Source organism: Lagopus leucura, unplaced genomic scaffold (assembly GCF_019238085.1).
Source record: "Lagopus leucura isolate 7727_CA_CO unplaced genomic scaffold, USGS_WTPT01 Super-Scaffold_100033, whole genome shotgun sequence".
Lineage (NCBI taxonomy): Eukaryota > Metazoa > Chordata > Aves > Galliformes > Phasianidae > Lagopus > Lagopus leucura.
This window is the reverse complement of record NW_024962282.1, coordinates 5357493-5367761: the sequence shown is the minus strand read 5'-3', so window position 1 is coordinate 5367761 and position 10269 is coordinate 5357493. Positions and strand designations below refer to the sequence as shown.

The 10269-nt window shown below is 41.3% G+C and overlaps 1 long non-coding RNA gene across 1 annotated transcript in view; it reads right to left on the bottom strand.

Annotated features, from left to right (window-relative positions):
- The window catches only part of LOC122185803, a 39025-nt gene that overhangs the window by 11253 nt on the left and 17503 nt on the right, over positions 1-10269 (bottom strand). The gene's annotated exons all lie outside the window — the stretch shown is intronic.

The following is a 10269-nucleotide window of genomic DNA, read 5'->3' as shown; positions in this document are numbered from 1 at the left end:
GTGTCACCACTGGGATTCTGCAGGGCTCCATTTTAAGGCCATTTCTCTATCTTGTTTTTAATGTTGATTCCAATAAAGATCTGTTAGTTGTATCAATCAATTTGTGGATGATGCTAAGCTGGGAGGAGTTTAGACCTCCTTGAGGATAAAGAGGCCTTGCCTTGAGATCTGGACAAAATGAGGGTGTTCCCATCTGCACGAAGAAGGGCGAGCGCTGGGTTCTGCACCTGGGATGCGGTGCAGACATCAGGGGGGAAGTTCTGGAGCGCAGCCTGGCAAAAAGGGATCTGGTTTGACGGCCAATGGAATCTGAGCCAGCAGTGCGCCTGGCAGTCAGAAGGCTCAACCGTACCCTGGGCTGCATCAGGCCCAGCACTGCCAGGCCAGGGAAGCGGCTGTCCCGCTCTACTCTGCGCTGTGCGGCCTCGCCTCCAGCGCTGGGTGTAGCTTGGGCTGCCACTCCATGAGATGCTAGGAGAGAGTGTCCAAAGGAGGGCTCCAGAGCTGGAGAAGTTTACATCACTGATCCTCCAGACGAACCTTCCCAGGAACGCACACTCTGTATAGAGGTGTAGAGATGTATATTTTGTCAGACACACCGCAAGAATATCCTGCACGAGAGCAAACCAGACAACAAGTGATGGCCTGCCCGAGGAAGCGCCTGAAGAGACATGGGAAGGCCTGGCATCATCCCCCAGTGCTCTTTGTTCAATGAAGACTTTAAAGAAAGTCACCACATCAACAGGACAAGGAGAGCACCGAGACATCTTGGAAACAACAGGATGGCTGCTGACTGACACCAGGTAACAAATAACTTCACAAGTCAATAGCAAATGTCAACCTTCTGATAAGGTTGTGCACCTGGAGTACCCAGCCAGTGGGGAAACAGGAGAGGGGGGAGGCAAGGGGGAGCAAACAGGGTCTAAAGGCTGTCACAGCGTGTCCATAGGCGCACTCCTGCTTGCGGGATGCCGCCATTGCAATCGTGAATCAATTCTGCTTTATCAGAGATCCCGTCCTGACAAGATGACTTGGATATTTCCAACAAGACCATTCTGCCTTGTCCAAGCACTGCGACCCTCATAATCAGCCATTCCCCTCCTCTTTATACGCTCCCCTCAAGTACTGCAAGGCCCTGGAGCCTTCTCTTCTCCAAGCTAAACAAGCCCAGTTCCTTCAACCTTTCTGTTTAGGAGAGGTGCTCCAGCCCTCTGATCACCTTATCGGCCCTCATCTGCACCCACTCCGAGAAGTTGACTTGTTATTAGACAAGACCAATTCATTTTTTATTTCTTTATTTTATTATTTTCCATCCTGGCTGGTGTCACAGCCCCTTCCTGATCCCTGCCTGCCTGCCTTGGCTGGCTGGCTGGAGTCCCGGCCCCTGCCTGCCTGCCTTGACTGGCTGGAGTCATAGAATCATAGATCATAGAATCACCAAGGTTGGAAAAGACCTAAAAGATCATCCAGTCCAACCGTTCGCCTATTACCAATAGCTCCCACTAAACCATGTCCCTCAACAGCGCGAAAAATGCATATAAACTTGAAATGCTGTTGAAAAGAACAGGTTTTAAGAGACAGTGTTTTCAGTTTCCACTCCTATAGGATATCATAAACTGTTTCAATTTCAAAGTCAGACTGGTTAGCTTAACTTGTGGACAGTTTCAATATCTTATTATACACTGAAACAGAAGAAAATGGAATCAATGACATCCATTTTCAGTAGCAGCCTGTTATCTCCCTCCTAAGCCAAGCACCTCCCTGTCCTAACATGAAGCTGCTACTGAAGGTCAGGACTACTGCTGGGCCAAGGCTGAGTTCTCATAATTGGGTCACACATACAACAGGAACAGTCACCAGTAACATAATGCCTGTTGGCTGTTCGTGCAAGAATTTGTTGCAATTCTTTCTAACTGCTGACAGTCTCTGGATTGTATTTCTATTTTTCTACACTTGGCAGAATTATCTGCATGCACTACAATATACACAGGGCTCAGGTTTGACCATCTGGCCAATGATGTCAAGCTGAGACATTTTCCAGTAGCAGCATCTGGGCTCCCTACAAAAAACAGCACGTTTGCAGCTTTGGGCCTGTTATATGGTAGGGCAACAGGTGCATACCAAGGCTGGCAGATTCTGCATTGCTTTCTTTTGACTCATCTTTAACTCCCTAATATTTTCTCTGTAAGGCTACGTATGAGCATATTTATTAGGTAAAAGTCTAATAACGAGCTAAAGCTTAACCTGTGTATTTCTCCATACGTTGTATATCACATTCGTGCACTTGAGACTCAAGATAAAGTTCTCAAGATAAAACTGCTACATGGGGATAGATCTGGAAGCACCTAGCTCTAGAAGGAAAAGCTCAGCTTTCAACACATGTGTGAAGTAACAATTCCCATACAAATATCAGTTTCCAGTTAAGTCCAAGTTTTTTTTTTTTCTGCATACTTGTATAGATACCTCTGACAAACAGAGAAAACCAGGGTTGAGCGGGATTCAGCTGTTTTGGAAGGAGTAGCTATTTGCAAAGCAATCATGACATTTAAAAAAATAATAAAGAAAAATAGCTAATTAATGAGAAAAGACAACTAAAGGTGATGATTCCTGTTCCCTACGTGAAACAAATGCAGAAGCAGGACAGAAATATATGGTTTTGCATGGAGACAGAAAAAGGCAGTCAGATTGAAGTCCATAATTAGCCACAGTACACCTTCAGCTGTGTAACAAATTTGGCTACCACAGTACATATAATAAATGGTTGCACTCAGATACCATTCAAAATAATCACAACTATCTATACTTCCCAATACCTGGCACATGTCAAACATGGACAGATGGTATAGTGTTTATTTAAAAGGGAGTCCAAATAAAAGGAAACGTAAAGACCAGAATTAAAGACTGAACTCTGTAGCCTCTACAGAAATATGCCATAGGATTTTTCCCTCATATGTTGTATTTATTTCTGCGTGACCTCAGTGAGATGTGCCTTAGAGTTCAGGAAGTACCTTGTAACAAAAGATCAGGAAGAAAACCACAGAAGCTAGTTGATAAGCCCGATTTGTCCCTTGGAATTTTATCACCTTTTAAAATCACTTTACAGAGAGAAACGAATAGACAGCTTTATCAAACAATCTGAAAGTATATAAATTTAATACTTATTAATGGGTTAACATTAGCAATCTCATCAGAAGATAACTTCTCTGTTTAATTCTGCCACAGCAGCCCAGCACGTGGGAGTAACTGCAGTAATTGCTTGCCTCAGACTAGGAAGGCTAGTCTCAAAATTAACCCAACCGCTTTCCTGGCCCTCTACAACAACTATTCCACAGAGACTGTGCAATATATCTGCCAGAAATACAAGTGCACAGAGCAGACAATGAGTTCATGGCAGAGCATTCGGATGAGTTACTCACATATCACGAACAGAAAAGAGAGTATCTTGCTGTTACACCAGCAGACCTAAAGATCCAGTAGAGTGCTAGCTCCCAAGTGTCAGGAACAAATACGTCCCCATTGGAGGACTACTGTGATTCAAAGTGCATAAAATATATCCGTTATGTACAGATGCTGCTTGTCCTGTGCTGCGGAGAACCACAGCAGGAATTTTATGTTTGAGCATATGGACGAGTTAGTCATGCCCTATCTACTCAGAGAAACAAACAGCCAAGCTAGATGGCTTGCAGGGCAGAACAGTTGGTTCTTTCCCCCCCTGCAACCTAGCAAAAGGCCACAATGGTGGTGCTGAATTTTTATTTTAATCAGTTAATAGATTTAGTTTTTGACAGTCTGGCCAACTGAGGGCAGAGAGATGGAAAATTTTAACCACATACTGTGTATTACTCCCTATTGATTCACCCTTTTTAATCTTTCTTCTTAAGGCAAGTGGTTCTTGTCCTCCATACCACCATGACCACCTCCCCCAAGAAAAAACTGTACTGCATATTTCTGTGACAAGTTTGGTTGTTTTGAGCAGAAAACTCTATTTCAAACCGTACCAATTCAGTGTGCACTGAGCCCTGACAGGTCAAAGAGAACAGATCAAACCCATTTGATACAACACTGCACAATGTTACATGTTGCCACAGATATCTGACCTTTTGCCCGGACAGGTAATTTATTTTGGTGAAATAACAAAGCTTGAGGAATGGATTCAGTATTACAACGATAAAGCCACTAAACAACAGTCTGATTTCTAAAGATTTTAAAAGAAAAAGTTATATATTATTCGTGACAATTTAACATGCTTATGCACTTTTCTATCAGCATAGTACATTCTGCCTTATTGTTCATCATGATCACCAGGACCAACCCATCTGATACATAGTCTTTCAAATATAGTAGCTCTAACCTTAGAGAGAGAACAAAGGCTACAAAATCCATTTATTGCATAAGTGTCATGCCTAGAGTTCATTCTTAGTGATTTTTCTAATCTGGAGACTTTTGGGAATGTTTTTTTTTTAATTCATTTTCAGATATAGGGAGCAGCATAACATGAAACCTACAATAAATAAAAATATGACTGTCTTGAAATGAGGCTTTGAAAAAAATGTCTATTTTAAGAGTTGTACAGCTGACTGCTCTTCTGGTCCACCTGACACACACTCTGAACTAATGTGTATCAAAAAAGCATGCTTCTGTTTGTCATTCTATACTTACTGGCTCAGCTCTCTCTGCTTCTAACATTACCAGCAGTTCATTTTGCTTAGGTTCTGCAGCATGAATCAAGGATAACTGGTATCATAAATAGGTTGGAAGAAATAAAAATTAGAAAACCAAATATTGAATTGGTTAAATCTATCTTTCCTAACAGATTAGAAAGAGATGGAAAACTATACCTGCGGTGCTTCATTGAAAGTCAGAATATGTCTCTGATTCACTCCCTGAATACAACTCTTAATGCTAACTTCATCAATATGAAAAGTATTCTGCAACAGAGTAAAGATTTAACCAACTTTTCCATAAGTAAAAATCAGAAGAATACTACATACATATGTGAGACCAGAGAAAGCCTCATTTACCTTCCACTGAACTTCAGGATTCTACTGAGTGTAAGCAGATATAAAAAACAAGAGTAAGCCATTTCTTTCTTTAATTGTACTCTGACTTTTCCACATTTTACACGGGTCTTTGACACAGTCCCCCACCACACCCTTATCTCCAAACTGGAGGGATGTGGATTTGATGGGTGGACCCATCAATGGATAAGAAACTGGTTAAAAAGCACACACAGAGGGTGGTCATCAATGGCTCTGTGTCCAGATGGAGGCCGGTAACAAGTGGTGTCCCCAGGGGTCTGTCTTGGGACCGGTGCTCTTAACAACTTTATCAGTGGCATCGATGGAATCGAGTGCACCCTCAGCAATTTGCTGATGACACCAAGCTGAGTGGTGCAGTTGGCACGGTGGAAGGAAGGGATGCCATTCAGAGGGACCTCGAGAGGCTGGAAAGGTGGGCCTGGGGGAACCTGATGAGGTTCAACACGGCAAAGTGCAGAGTTTTGCACTTGGGCCGCAGGAATCCCAGGCATTCATACAGACTGGAAGGAGCGGTGCTTGAGAGCAGCCCTGCAGAGAAGGACCTGGGGGTCCTGATGGATGAAAAGCTTAACATGAGCCAGCAGTGTGCTCTTGGGGCTTGGAAGGCAAATGGTATCCTGGGCTCCATCAGAAGAGGGGTGGCCAGCAGGGACAGGGAGGTGATTGTCCCCCTCTGCTCTGCTCTTGTGAGGCCCCATCTGCAGTACTGCGTCCAGGTCTGGAGCCCCCAGTGCAGGAAGGACTGGGAGCTGTTGGAGAGGGTCCAGAGGAGAGCCACAAAGATGATGAGGGGACTGGAGCACCTCCCCTATGAGGACAGGCTGAGGGAGCTGGGTTTGTTCAGTCTGGAGAAAAGAAGGCTGTGGGGTGACCTCATTGCAGCCTTTCAGTGCCTAAAGGGAGCCTACAAACAGGAGGGGAATCAACTCTTTGAAAGGGTTGATAACTGCAGCACAAGGGGAAATGGTTTTAAGTTGAGGGAGGGGAGATTTGGGTTGGATGTCAGGGGGAAATTCTTTACAGAGAGAGTGGTGAGGTGCTGGAACAGCTGCCCAGAGAGGTTGTGGATGCCCCATCCCTGGAGGTGTTCAAGGCCAGGTTGGATGGGGCCCTGGGCAGCCTGGTCTAGTACTGAATGTGGAGGTTGGTGGCCCTGCATGTGGCAGGGGGATGGAGATTCATGATCCTTGAGGTCCCTTCCAACCCTGCCTATTTTGTGATTCTATGATTTATAAAATAGACACTCTCTTGCTGTTAAGACTCAATCTTGAGTATAGGCTTCGCCCCTGCTTGGATTTCAACTAGCTACAAAAATAATGAGCCTCTTCTCAAACTCTTATTTTATAGGACTCATCTTTATTAGCAATATAAAAATAATGCGACAAGTTTCAGCAATCTCCATCAACTTCTACATGGCCCCTTCAGGGCCTTTTCTGTCCTAGCTCCCCTGGATTCATAGACATTTTCCTTATCTTTTAGATTTAATTAGACACTTGCTAGCACAACTCCATTCTATTCAGCTCAAGTTTCTGGTACCATAACTATCACCAGAATTGCTGAACATGTCATCAGCAATCACTTGGGAATTTAATGTAGGAACAAAGACATGGTTTTGAACAATATAACTGAGGAGTCCTGAATTCACTGCTGTAGTCTCACAGCACATCACTCTGTTACACATTCTCTTCACATTCACCAGTGAAGTACAGTGAACATACAGAAGTATGTTACTCATCAGTAAACATTTTTCTGACAGTAACATGCAGTGCTCTCAAATGGAAAGGTACTTACTTCGTTTTAATAGTTTTCCCAGGTACATATGGAGCCCCCCTCTTTGCAATGGGTTCATAACCTGCGTGCCTACATATCTCTTCAATGCAGTGATAAATGCAGGAGATACCATGAAGTGGCATAATGTTGATGCCTACTACACCTACAAATAAATAAAATTGGATGCATCTACATTTTTAAAAACATCTTTCCTGGTTCTCATGCAGGTAAGCTTTAATCTGACTTTAACAAACAGAAGTTATGCATCGCCTACAGTAAGTTACAAAAATAAATATAACCCAAGAAAGACAAGAACAATCTGCATTCTGAGCTGAACTTTGCTGAACGACTGTTGTGATTATTTTCTGTAAATACTCAAATTTGAAGCAATTTTTACTATTTCTGTACTCCTTCTGTTAATGCATTTAACATCCAAGAAAAGCAAACTTCAGCGAGAGCATTCACACTATGAAGCAAGCCCAAAGCTGTGAAAACCTTAACATTAGTTTTAACATCACAGTGTGTAATTCCAAGTTTGCTTATTTCGAGGTAATAGAAACTTAAGCTTCCCAAGTACAGAGAACAATCTCTGGTCAACACAAGTTAACTCTTAAGTTTACAACAGACAAATCAAGACTCTGTTCAAAGTAATTACACATGGTTGATTTAAACTTAAGATTGTTTAATGACCTGTGTTCAGATCAAATTCTGTGGATTATTTAATCAGCTCCAAAGGAAAAAAGGGATTTATTTTGCCCTAGTGATCTCATTTTTAGAACACTCCTCTGGGATTAGCAGTTTTTCCTGCCCATACTGGTCTTCTGAAGCTCCTGTCAGTTCCACAAGGCGCTGGCTTTCACCACTTCAGAAGGCTCATACCCAAAAGACTTGAGAACTTGTCAGTGCAGCAAATTGCTAAAGCCTACTAGCATCTGGTTTACTAATAGTTCTCCATTGGCGGTTCTGTCATTTTAGATCACCTGAATAATATTTCTTCCTGTAAATTTTATCTCATTGAAAGATTTTAGAAATAGTGTGTTTCAGTGAAATTTCCCTTCCAATTCTAAAGGCTTGAGAGCCACCTACTGGAAGCCCAAATCTCAAAGTCCTCATCGCTGTAGCACATACCAGCATCATCACTCCTGATGCTTTCTATATTAGAACAGATTCCACTTCCGGTGGAATTCAGACATTTACATTTTATGTATTTTTAACAGCAACGTGAACCATTCTTCAAGATATACAAATCAAAGTAGTGATGAAATAGAAATAATAACCCTAGACAGAATAGGAATTCAGTGTTGAACTTTGCCTTTACAGCCAAGAGGAGCAGGCAACAGCATCTGCAAGTACCATACAGTGATTCATGCAACTGCAAAGTGCCTAACTTATTATGCCAGTGCTCGGTTCAACTGAGATGCCAGAAACAAAGAGTTTCTGAAGCCAATCATAGTTTGCTATGATATATAAAAGCTTAACTTAAAGCATCAACTTAAATTAGTCAATTATTTCACAAATCTAGAATTCACTCTGAATTGGTTCCAGCATAATCTTTAAGCACAGAAAAGTTCAGCCAGTATCTGAAATTACAACTGCAAGCAGATAAGCAACTGAAGATTTTTTTTTAAGCCTCAAACAGATGTCAAAATGACAGATACCAAACGCAGCAAAGCAGCAGCATGGACAGAAAAAGAATATTATCTTGTCCAGAGTGAAAAAGGACAAGATTAAAAAAGGCATATATACTTACATCAACATACTTGTTTCCTTTTAGAAGTTTTCCTGGGAAATCCAGACAGTAATAATAAACCTGTTCCACAAATGACTTACACGAGAAAAACTACTCCCTGAGATAAGAAAACTCTTTCTGCTCTGTTAGCGTATAGCATCCTGTGTATTGAGACTAAGTCTCCCCTGGCCTGCCAAGCCAATCCTGCTTTAAATGGCTATCAAAAATATATTTAACCTATACAGATAATATACGTATAAATAGTGATACCTCTAGGCAGAGCAAAACTGGGAAGCATTAACTGAAAGAAAAATTATGTCCAGTTCTTTACCAGAAGCCATAGCATATGCTCCTAGAAAAGTTCATCTGTCACAGACCATCACTGCCATTTACCATGACATAACATCTTTACAAGCACAGCAATATCTTGTTAACAAAAACCCCTGGAAGCTTCTAGTCTCTTGCCACATTGGTAATCCTGAGACAAGATGAAGTAACACTAAAAAAATCTAGTTCCTTCTGCAGCACTCTTGAGGATATTTAGTATGTCCATATACAGGACATTTATCAGCCAAGATATTTTGCTTTGTAGATAATCTGCTCCTATTCCAGATTTACTCTGGAAGTGAGAAAGGAGATCTCTCTTTTGTTTGTACTCCCCCAGTGCTGAGGCTGATCAGTTTGTGAAAAAGATGATGGTGCACTTCGTCAAGACGTTCTAGAGAACGTAATCAAGGCAGAATACATGCTTCCTGAAGTAATTCTTCGCAAGAATCCCACAGGCAAGCTGTCTATCTTTCCTAGCAGGAGTTCTGCAGTGTAATGAAATAGCACTGAGATGAAAAACAAGTACTTGCCTTTAAATATGAACTGGCAAATTGTTTGTGCCTCTTGGGAAAAAGCAAAATTACAAGAAAAAAAAAAAAAGATGCATTTCTGCTCGTAAAATATATATAACTGTAACTTGCAACAAACAAGGAAATGAAGATTCAATATGCCTATCGTGGTAAGTTTTTAATGTTTTCTGTCAACACTTGCATGCTTATGTAAAAACAGGGCAGTCAGAAGCCAAAGGAAAGCTGCATAAATTTTAAGAAACAAAACCTGCAAAGAAATAAAAATGGAAAGAAAAAGTGAAGAGGTGGAGATTTCTCAGAAAGAGAAACAGAGACGTCCAGTTTGGCTTCAGATACAAAAGGACCTTTCTAAAGTCCTAACATGTGGTTGCCTAAGGAATTCAATATTAGCTTTGTCATGTCTCTCTCCAGACAAGGCGCTCAGCAATGAAAGCTTTTAAAAAGAAGAAATTTAAAAATTCCTTAAATGCAATACTCCTTTAAATTAAGCAAGTTTGAAAAGACAATTATTATTCTAAAAGAAGAGGTCTTTAAAGGGCTCTATTATAATGACAATGAACTGTGTTAAGGGTACTGATTTTAGTTTCAAAAACAAGAGAAAAGAGGAACAAGAAGAGAAAATGATTTTTGTTTTCAATTTATGATTTTCAGTCCTGCTGTAAATAGGCTGAATACCAGAAGTGAAAAAAAGGCTTTAGATTATCTCATAGTAACAACTATGGTTGTTGAAATAGATGATTATGCATCAGATCTCCCCATGAAGGAAAAAAAGCATTTCAGTGACTTTGAAGCTGCATTGATTTACACCAAGTTTATCCTGCACAGTTCTGGTTACACGGGAAGGCAAATGGGAGGAAAAAGGAGGGGAAAGAAA